Source organism: Coloeus monedula, assembly GCF_965178545.1.
Source record: "Coloeus monedula genome assembly, chromosome: 6".
NCBI lineage: Eukaryota > Metazoa > Chordata > Aves > Passeriformes > Corvidae > Coloeus > Coloeus monedula.
In genome coordinates, this window is record NC_138786.1 from 18,281,815 (window position 1) to 18,292,839 (window position 11,025).

Below are 11,025 nucleotides of genomic sequence, written 5' to 3' on the forward strand. Positions count from 1 at the left end.
GAAGAGGGAGATGAGATAAAGTTCCAGAGGTCAATCTTCAAAACGGTCAACAGCAAGCACGTACAAAAGAGAAGCAGGACAGAATGGAACGTATTTAGCATAATGGATGCTTTTATTAACTGAAAAAAAAAACCCACTATCAACCCAATTTAGTGGGACCTATGCCTCCCATCCTGGCCCATGACTGGCGAGCACAAAGCCTCCAAAACAGAAGTCAGTATTACCCAACTTCCCATTAGCCAACAACATACAACTAATGTGTGCTTTCCTCCCAGCAGCCTTCACCCATGAACAGTCCACTGTGCCCCACATTGGGCCACCTCTGACCACACACAAGACCACGGCCACCACCTCCATCAGCAGCACCTCCAGGACCTCTGTCTCCACAGAAGTGCCTCTGGAAACAGCATCTCCTCATCCCAGCTCTCCACCTGCCCCCAGCAGCCCCCTCAGCACCCAGCTGCCATCCACTGCCACCACTTCCACAGTCTCCTCCACAGCAGCTCCAGGCACCAGCCCCAGGCCTACACCTACAACCCTGAGGCCCAAGCCCTCTTCCCCTACCACCAGTGCTCCAAAGGAGTCTCCTGTAACAGAGTCCTCTGCACCCACCACAGCCAAAACCAGCACGCTGCCATCTCCTGCTTCTTCTCCCTTCTCAACTGTGTCCTCAACATGGCTCAGCTCCTCACAGCCTGGTAAGGATCTCTTATCCATCCTGCTGCTTCCCCCTGCTCTCCCTTTCCCCATCTTCTTTCCTAGCAGAGCAGGTTACTTATACAGTTTTAGGTTTTGCTCTCCATTCCGATTTCTTTTCACATCAGCACAGTAGTATGGCTGTTTCTTGGTATGGCCATGCCCAAAAGGTCTCTCCCATGTAGACTGGCCTTCCAGTCTTGTAGGGCAGTCCTTACACATTGCCTATTCCTTGAAGGACCTGGACATTCAGACAGGGCCTTGTTCCAGGAAGAAGCAGAGAGATTTTGCCCCTAGGAAGGCACCCTCTCTGCTTCCTGCCTTTTTAGGGGAGCAACTAGGCAGAAGCTTTTGGACAAGACCCACAGTCCTAGTCATCCCTATTTCCTGCAAATACACAGTGCAGTACAGAAATTCTAGTTGGGCTTATTCCCCCAGTATGGTGCTTGTCCCAACCTTCTTTGCTTTCCCCTCCGACCCCCATCCTCAGCTGACCTGTGCTTTCCTTCCATCAGCATTCACCCATGAACAGTCCACTGTGCCCCACATTGGGCCACCTCTGACCACACACAAGACCACGGCCACCACCTCCATCAGCAGCACCTCCAAGACCTCTGTCTCCACAGAAGTGCCTCTGGAAACAGCATCTCCACATCCCAGCTCTCCACCTGCCCCCAGCAGCCCCCTCAGCACCCGGCTGCCATCCACTGCCACCACTTCCACAGTCTCCTCCACAGCAGCTCCAGGCACCAGCCCCAGGCCTACACCTACAACCCTGAGGCCCAAGCCCTCTTCCCCTACCACCAGTGCTCCAAAGGAGTCTCCTGTAACAGAGTCCTCTGCACCCACCACAGCCAAAACCAGCACGCTGCCATCTCCTGCTTCTTCTCCCTTCTCAACTGTGTCCTCAACATGGCTCAGCTCCTCACAGCCTGGTAAGGATCTCTCTTATCCATCCTGCTGCTTCCCCCTGCTCTCTCTTTTCCCTTCCTCATTTCTAGCAGTGCAGACCGCTTGCACATTTCCTTTAAATTTGCTCTCCATTCCCACTTCTTTTTGCATCAGCAGTGTGATGTGGTTGTCATTTGGTATGGCCCTGGGGCTCTGTCACCCCCACACTGCCCAGCCTGTCAGGCCCAGATTGGCCAGACCTTAATGCTCTGCCTATTCCTTGAAGGGAGACATGCACATCCAGACAGGGTGCTCTTCCAAGAACAGGCAGTGGGATCTGTCCTGTAGGAAGCTACTGTATCCATTTCCTCCCTTTCTAGGAGACAATCCAGACAGCAGCTTGTAGACAGGACCCACAGTACAAGTGTTCCCTTTTTCCCAGAAATACTCCGTGCAGCACAGCACTGCTGGTTTTGCTTATATCCTGAATCTGAGGCCTCTGACCACCTGCATTTCCTACTTTTGCCACCCTCATCCTCAACTAACCTGTGCTTTTCTTCCAGCAACCTTCACCCATGAACGGTCCACTGTGCCCCACATTGTGCCACCTCTGACCACACACAAGACCACGGCCACCACCTCCATTAGCAGCACCTCCAAGACCTCTGTCTCCATAGAAGTGCCTCTGGAAACAGCATCTCCTCATCCCAGCTCTCCACCTGCCCCCAGCAGCCTCCTCAGCACCCGGCTGCCATCCACTGCCACCACTTCCACAGTCCCCTCCACAGCAGCTCCAGGCACCAGCCCCAGGCCTACACCTACAACCCTGAGGCCCAAGCCCTCTTCCCCTACCACCAGTGCTCCAAAGGAGTCTCCTGTAACAGAGTCCTCTGCACCCACCACAGCCAAAACCAGCACGCTGCCATCTCCTGCTTCTTCTCCCTTCTCAACTGTGTCCTCAACATGGCTCAGCTCCTCACAGCCTGGTAAGGTTCCGTCCTAGACATCCTGGTGCTTCTGCCTGCTCTCTCTTTTCCCTTCTTCCTTTCCTGCCACACAGGCTGCTTGCAGAGTAGTTTTAGTTTTTGCTCCTCACTCCCTCTGCTTTCTGCATTGGCACATTGCTATGGCCTTACTTTGTTAGAGCTCTGGGGTACTCATCTCTCCCTTGTAGCCTGAGCTGCTAGCCTCAGAGGGGACTGTCCTTAAGGTCTAGTGTTCCATGAAGGGACACATGCATATCCAGACAGGGTCCTCTTCCAAGAACAGGTAGTGGGATCTGTCCTGTAGGAAGCTACTGTATCCATTTCCTCCCTTTGTATGAGAGTAACCAGACAGCTTTAGACAGCAACCAGAGTCTCTTTTTCCCAGGAATACTCCGTGCAGCACAGCACTGCTGGTTTTGCTTATATCCTAAATCTGAGGCCTCTGACCACCTGCATTTCCTACTTTTGCCACCCTCATCCTCAACTAACCTGTGCTTTTCTTCCAGCAACCTTCACCCATGAACAGTCCACTGTGCCCCACATTGGGCCACCTCTGACCACACACAAGACCACGGCCACCACCTCCATCAGCAGCACCTCCAGGACCTCTGTCTCCACAGAAGTGCCTCTGGAAACAGCATCTCCACATCCCAGCTCTCCACCTGCCCCCAGCAGCCCCCTCAGCACCCGGCTGCCATCCACTGCCACCACTTCCACAGTCCCCTCCACAGCAGCTCCAGGCACCAGCCCCAGGCCTACACCTACAACCCTGAGGCCCAAGCCCTCTTCCCCTACCACCAGTGCTCCAAAGGAGTCTCCTGTAACAGAGTCCTCTGCACCCACCACAGCCAAAACCAGCACGCTGCCATCTCCTGCTTCTTCTCCCTTCTCAACTGTGTCCTCAACATGGCTCAGCTCCTCACAGCCTGGTAAGGATCTCTTATCCATCCTGCTGCTTCCCCCTGCTCTCCCTTTCCCCATCTTCTTTCCTAGCAGAGCAGGTTACTTATACAGTTTTAGGTTTTGCTCTCCATTCCGATTTCTTTTCACATCAGCACAGTAGTATGGCTGTTTCTTGGTATGGCCATGCCCAAAAGGTCTCTCCCATGTAGACTGGCCTTCCAGTCTTGTAGGGCAGTCCTTACACATTGCCTATTCCTTGAAGGACCTGGACATTCAGACAGGGCCTTGTTCCAGGAAGAAGCAGAGAGATTTTGCCCCTAGGAAGGCACCCTCTCTGCTTCCTGCCTTTTTAGGGGAGCAACTAGGCAGAAGCTTTTGGACAAGACCCACAGTCCTAGTCATCCCTATTTCCTGCAAATACACAGTGCAGTACAGAAATTCTAGTTGGGCTTATTCCCCCAGTATGGTGCTTGTCCCAACCTTCTTTGCTTTCCCCTCCGACCCCCATCCTCAGCTGACCTGTGCTTTCCTTCCATCAGCATTCACCCATGAACAGTCCACTGTGCCCCACATTGGGCCACCTCTGACCACACACAAGACCACGGCCACCACCTCCATCAGCAGCACCTCCAGGACCTCTGTCTCCACAGAAGTGCCTCTGGAAACAGCATCTCCACATCCCAGCTCTCCACCTGCCCCCAGCAGCCCCCTCAGCACCCGGCTGCCATCCACTGCCACCACTTCCACAGTCTCCTCCACAGCAGCTCCAGGCACCAGCCCCAGGCCTACACCTACAACCCTGAGGCCCAAGCCCTCTTCCCCTACCACCAGTGCTCCAAAGGAGTCTCCTGTAACAGAGTCCTCTGCACCCACCACAGCCAAAACCAGCACGCTGCCATCTCCTGCTTCTTCTCCCTTCTCAACTGTGTCCTCAACATGGCTCAGCTCCTCACAGCCTGGTAAGGATCTCTTATCCATCCTGCTGCTTCCCCCTGCTCTCCCTTTCCCCATCTTCTTTCCTAGCAGAGCAGGTTACTTATACAGTTTTAGGTTTTGCTCTCCATTCCGATTTCTTTTCACATCAGCACAGTAGTATGGCTGTTTCTTGGTATGGCCATGCCCAAAAGGTCTCTCCCATGTAGACTGGCCTTCCAGTCTTGTAGGGCAGTCCTTACACATTGCCTATTCCTTGAAGGACCTGGACATTCAGACAGGGCCTTGTTCCAGGAAGAAGCAGAGAGATTTTGCCCCTAGGAAGGCACCCTCTCTGCTTCCTGCCTTTTTAGGGGAGCAACTAGGCAGAAGCTTTTGGACAAGACCCACAGTCCTAGTCATCCCTATTTCCTGCAAATACACAGTGCAGTACAGAAATTCTAGTTGGGCTTATTCCCCCAGTATGGTGCTTGTCCCAACCTTCTTTGCTTTCCCCTCCGACCCCCATCCTCAGCTGACCTGTGCTTTCCTTCCATCAGCATTCACCCATGAACAGTCCACTGTGCCCCACATTGGGCCACCTCTGACCACACACAAGACCACGGCCACCACCTCCATCAGCAGCACCTCCAAGACCTCTGTCTCCACAGAAGTGCCTCTGGAAACAGCATCTCCACATCCCAGCTCTCCACCTGCCCCCAGCAGCCCCCTCAGCACCCAGCTGCCATCCACTGCCACCACTTCCACAGTCTCCTCCACAGCAGCTCCAGGCACCAGCCCCAGGCCTACACCTACAACCCTGAGGCCCAAGCCCTCTTCCCCTACCACCAGTGCTCCAAAGGAGTCTCCTGTAACAGAGTCCTCTGCACCCACCACAGCCAAAACCAGCACGCTGCCATCTCCTGCTTCTTCTCCCTTCTCAACTGTGTCCTCAACATGGCTCAGCTCCTCACAGCCTGGTAAGGTTCCGTCCTAGACATCCTGGTGCTTCTGCCTGCTCTCTCTTTTCCCTTCTTCCTTTCCTGCCACACAGGCTGCTTGCAGAGTAGTTTTAGTTTTTGCTCCTCACTCCCTCTGCTTTCTGCATTGGCACATTGCTATGGCCTTACTTTGTTAGAGCTCTGGGGTACTCATCTCTCCCTTGTAGCCTGAGCTGCTAGCCTCAGAGGGGACTGTCCTTAAGGTCTAGTGTTCCATGAAGGGACACATGCATATCCAGACAGGGTCCTCTTCCAAGAACAGGTAGTGGGATCTGTCCTGTAGGAAGCTACTGTATCCATTTCCTCCCTTTGTATGAGAGTAACCAGACAGCTTTAGACAGCAACCAGAGTCTCTTTTTCCCAGGAATACTCCGTGCAGCACAGCACTGCTGGTTTTGCTTATATCCTAAATCTGAGGCCTCTGACCACCTGCATTTCCTACTTTTGCCACCCTCATCCTCAACTAACCTGTGCTTTTCTTCCAGCAACCTTCACCCATGAACAGTCCACTGTGCCCCACATTGGGCCACCTCTGGCAACACACAAGACCACGGCCACCACCTCCATCAGCAGCACCTCCAGGACCTCTGTCTCCACAGAAGTGCCTCTGGAAACAGCATCTCCTCATCCCAGCTCTCCACCTGCCCCCAGCAGCCCCCTCAGCACCCGGCTGCCATCCACTGCCACCACTTCCACAGTCTCCTCCACAGCAGCTCCAGGCACCAGCCCCAGGCCTACACCTACAACCCTGAGGCCCAAGCCCTCTTCCCCTACCACCAGTGCTCCAAAGGAGTCTCCTGTAACAGAGTCCTCTGCACCCACCACAGCCAAAACCAGCACGCTGCCATCTCCTGCTTCTTCTCCCTTCTCAACTGTGTCCTCAACATGGCTCAGCTCCTCACAGCCTGGTAAGGATCTCTTATCCATCCTGCTGCTTCCCCCTGCTCTCCCTTTCCCCATCTTCTTTCCTAGCAGAGCAGGTTACTTATACAGTTTTAGGTTTTGCTCTCCATTCCGATTTCTTTTCACATCAGCACAGTAGTATGGCTGTTTCTTGGTATGGCCATGCCCAAAAGGTCTCTCCCATGTAGACTGGCCTTCCAGTCTTGTAGGGCAGTCCTTACACATTGCCTATTCCTTGAAGGACCTGGACATTCAGACAGGGCCTTGTTCCAGGAAGAAGCAGAGAGATTTTGCCCCTAGGAAGGCACCCTCTCTGCTTCCTGCCTTTTTAGGGGAGCAACTAGGCAGAAGCTTTTGGACAAGACCCACAGTCCTAGTCATCCCTATTTCCTGCAAATACACAGTGCAGTACAGAAATTCTAGTTGGGCTTATTCCCCCAGTATGGTGCTTGTCCCAACCTTCTTTGCTTTCCCCTCCGACCCCCATCCTCAGCTGACCTGTGCTTTCCTTCCATCAGCATTCACCCATGAACAGTCCACTGTGCCCCACATTGGGCCACCTCTGACCACACACAAGACCACGGCCACCACCTCCATCAGCAGCACCTCCAAGACCTCTGTCTCCACAGAAGTGCCTCTGGAAACAGCATCTCCACATCCCAGCTCTCCACCTGCCCCCAGCAGCCCCCTCAGCACCCGGCTGCCATCCACTGCCACCACTTCCACAGTCTCCTCCACAGCAGCTCCAGGCACCAGCCCCAGGCCTACACCTACAACCCTGAGGCCCAAGCCCTCTTCCCCTACCACCAGTGCTCCAAAGGAGTCTCCTGTAACAGAGTCCTCTGCACCCACCACAGCCAAAACCAGCACGCTGCCATCTCCTGCTTCTTCTCCCTTCTCAACTGTGTCCTCAACATGGCTCAGCTCCTCACAGCCTGGTAAGGATCTCTCTTATCCATCCTGCTGCTTCCCCCTGCTCTCTCTTTTCCCTTCCTCATTTCTAGCAGTGCAGACCACTTGCACATTTCCTTTAAATTTGCTCTCCATTCCCACTTCTTTTTGCATCAGCAGTGTGATGTGGTTGTCATTTGGTATGGCCCTGGGGCTCTGTCACCCCCACACTGCCCAGCCTGTCAGGCCCAGATTGGCCAGACCTTAATGCTCTGCCTATTCCTTGAAGGGAGACATGCACATCCACACAGCGTCTTCTTCCAAGAACAGGCAGTGGGATCTGTCCTGTAGGAAGCTACTGTATCCATTTCCTCCCTTTCTAGGAGACAATCCAGACAGCAGCTTGTAGACAGGACCCACAGTACAAGTGTTCCCTTTTTCCCAGAAATACTCCGTGCAGCACAGCACTGCTGGTTTTGCTTATATCCTGAATCTGAGGCCTCTGACCACCTGCATTTCCTACTTTTGCCACCCTCATCCTCAACTAACCTGTGCTTTTCTTCCAGCAACCTTCACCCATGAACAGTCCACTGTGCCCCACATTGGGCCACCTCTGGCAACACACAAGACCACGGCCACCACCTCCATCAGCAGCACCTCCAGGACCTCTGTCTCCACAGAAGTGCCTCTGGAAACAGCATCTCCACATCCCAGCTCTCCACCTGCCCCCAGCAGCCCCCTCAGCACCCGGCTGCCATCCACTGCCACCACTTCCACAGTCTCCTCCACAGCAGCTCCAGGCACCAGCCCCAGGCCTACACCTACAACCCTGAGGCCCAAGCCCTCTTCCCCTACCACCAGTGCTCCAAAGGAGTCTCCTGTAACAGAGTCCTCTGCACCCACCACAGCCAAAACCAGCACGCTGCCATCTCCTGCTTCTTCTCCCTTCTCAACTGTGTCCTCAACATGGCTCAGCTCCTCACAGCCTGGTAAGGATCTCTCTTATCCATCCTGCTGCTTCCCCCTGCTCTCTCTTTTCCCTTCCTCATTTCTAGCAGTGCAGACCACTTGCACATTTCCTTTAAATTTGCTCTCCATTCCCACTTCTTTTTGCATCAGCAGTGTGATGTGGTTGTCATTTGGTATGGCCCTGGGGCTCTGTCACCCCCACACTGCCCAGCCTGTCAGGCCCAGATTGGCCAGACCTTAATGCTCTGCCTATTCCTTGAAGGGAGACATGCACATCCACACAGCGTCCTCTTCCAGGAAGAGCAAGAGGCATCTTGCCTGTGGGAAAGAGCATGTCATTTTCCTCCCTTTTTATGGGAGCAAAAAGAGGGCAGTTATAGGGCAGGACCCATAGTCCCACTTCTCCCTCTTTCCCAGAACTGCCCAGTGCAGCGTGCTTGTGCTCCCATTCCGGGCCTTTGGACAACCTCCTTGGCCTTCTCCTCCTGCCCTCATCCTCAGCTGACCCATGCTTCCCTCCTGGCAGCCTTCACCCGTGGAAAGTCCACTGTGCCACATGTTGTGCCACCTCTGACCACACACAAGACCACGGCCACCACCTCCATCAGCAGCACCTCCAGGACCTCTGTCTCCACAGAAGTGCCTCTGGAAACAGCATCTCCACATCCCAGCTCTCCACCTGCCCCCAGCAGCCCCCTCAGCACCCGGCTGCCATCCACTGCCACCACTTCCACAGTCTCCTCCACAGCAGCTCCAGGCACCAGCCCCAGGCCTACACCTACAACCCTGAGGCCCAAGCCCTCTTCCCCTACCACCAGTGCTCCAAAGGAGTCTCCTGTAACAGAGTCCTCTGCACCCACCACAGCCAAAACCAGCACGCTGCCATCTCCTGCTTCTTCTCCCTTCTCAACTGTGTCCTCAACATGGCTCAGCTCCTCACAGCCTGGTAAGAGTCCTTCCCAGCCATCCTTCTTCTCCTGCTTGCTCTTTCCCGTTCTCCTTTTTTCTGTCTCTCTACCCATCCATCCCCCTCTCCATCATTGTGTTCAAAAACCACATTCCAATTCTGCATTTGCTTGGCTGCTTACCCCTCCGTTCCCGCTGTCTTCGGCCAGCCTGGTTCCCTTGTGCTGTCCTGGGCCTGCGCACTGGCTCTGCTTGGGATGGAGCTAATTATTGCTCCCAGCAGGTTTCCTGATACTGGTTTAGATGTGGGTCCCAGCCAGTGTTGATGGCACACAGGTGCTTTGGTGATTGCTCAGGAGTGCCAGCACAGCATCTGGCCCTCCTCTGTTTGTCCTTCTGCCAGCCAGGGAGCAGGCACAGCGTGGTCACGAGGCCCATCAGGGACACAGCTGGCATAGCTGGCCCAGAGCCAGTGGCCAAGGAGACACTGCATACCACAGAACATCATGACAGACCTTATAGTGGGAGAGTAGGGCAGTTACTCCCAAGTAGCCATTGCTTGGAGACTGGCTGGATATTGGTGAGTGGTGGTATGTGATGAGTGACTGCCTTTGCATTTCCTAGGTCTATCTTCCATTGTTTGTTTCTTCACTTCTGAAAGCTATCTCTCTCTGGATATGTGTGCATGTTCTTGGTTTAGCTTTTCTGATTTTCTCCCCATGTCTGAATAAGGGGAGTGAGGAAGTGGCCAGGTGGGCATCCTCAATTTTATCTCTGCCTTCCTCCTGACAGCCTTCACCCGTGGAAAGTCAACTGTGCCACACGTTGCACCACCTCTGACCACACACAAGACCAGGGTCACCACCTTCATCAGCACCACCTCCAAGACCTCTGTCTCCACAGGGAGCAGCCCACCAAGCAGCACAGAAGTGCCTCTGGAAACAGCATCTCAACATCCCAGCTCTCCACCTGCCCCCAGCAGCCCCCTCAGCACCCGGCTGCCATCAGCTGCCCCGTCTCCATTCTCTTCTGCTTTGGCCCCGACTGTCAGCACTATCTCTGTGCCTACACCCCTCCCTACTTCCGCATTTAGGTCTGCTGAGAGCACTACACATTCTTACTTCCAAAACACCACATCGACTCCATATGGCAAAACATCTTCATTAGCTGTCCCTACCAGTATCTCTGCCCAGTCCAGTCCAGCGTTGATCCCAACTGTTTTATCTACAACCATTACCTTTGCTCCCCACGTTATTACTATGGCTTCTACAGAGTTGGTTGAAAGGAGTTCCCTGCAAACAACAACACTGACCACTGCCCATACGACATCATCTTCTCCTCTCACCTCTGGACTTTCAACATCCCTGTCCTCTGTTGTGCCATCAACGGTGCCACACGGTAATGTATCTCTATATTATTTCCTTTATCATGGCTTTGCTATTAATGCCTTTTTTTTTTGATGAGTGTATGAATGTTTTCTTTACATATCCTTTGGATATGACCCTGTTTGTTCTCATTGGCTCCACCTTTTCTTTTTGCCCTATCTGCAGTTATTTTTTGTAAAGTTGTTGTCTGATTTCTTAGATTTCATGCCTCCAGGTTCCGTGCTATTCAATATTTTAAATATTAAGGAGTGTGAGTTAAAGCATCTGACAGGATGTGCTTCAGGAGAGCCACAGAACCTTTATTCTGTCATCTTAAAAAGCAGTGTAAGAAACCTCTTATTGGGACAGGCTATCCCCTCATTACCCTGCAGCCTTCCTGTTAGCTCTGCACAATTGAGCATTTTTAGTATCTCTTCTGCAAGATACTGTGTTCAGAGTTGTCAGGGTACAGAGATGTGTGTTCTGGCTCCTGTGCACAATTAATCACCTAATATGATTTGGCTGAAGGAATACCACATTCTGTAATTTCCACACCACCTCATGTAAAGGAAGGCACACAAAGCAGCATCTTTCTATTGGTTT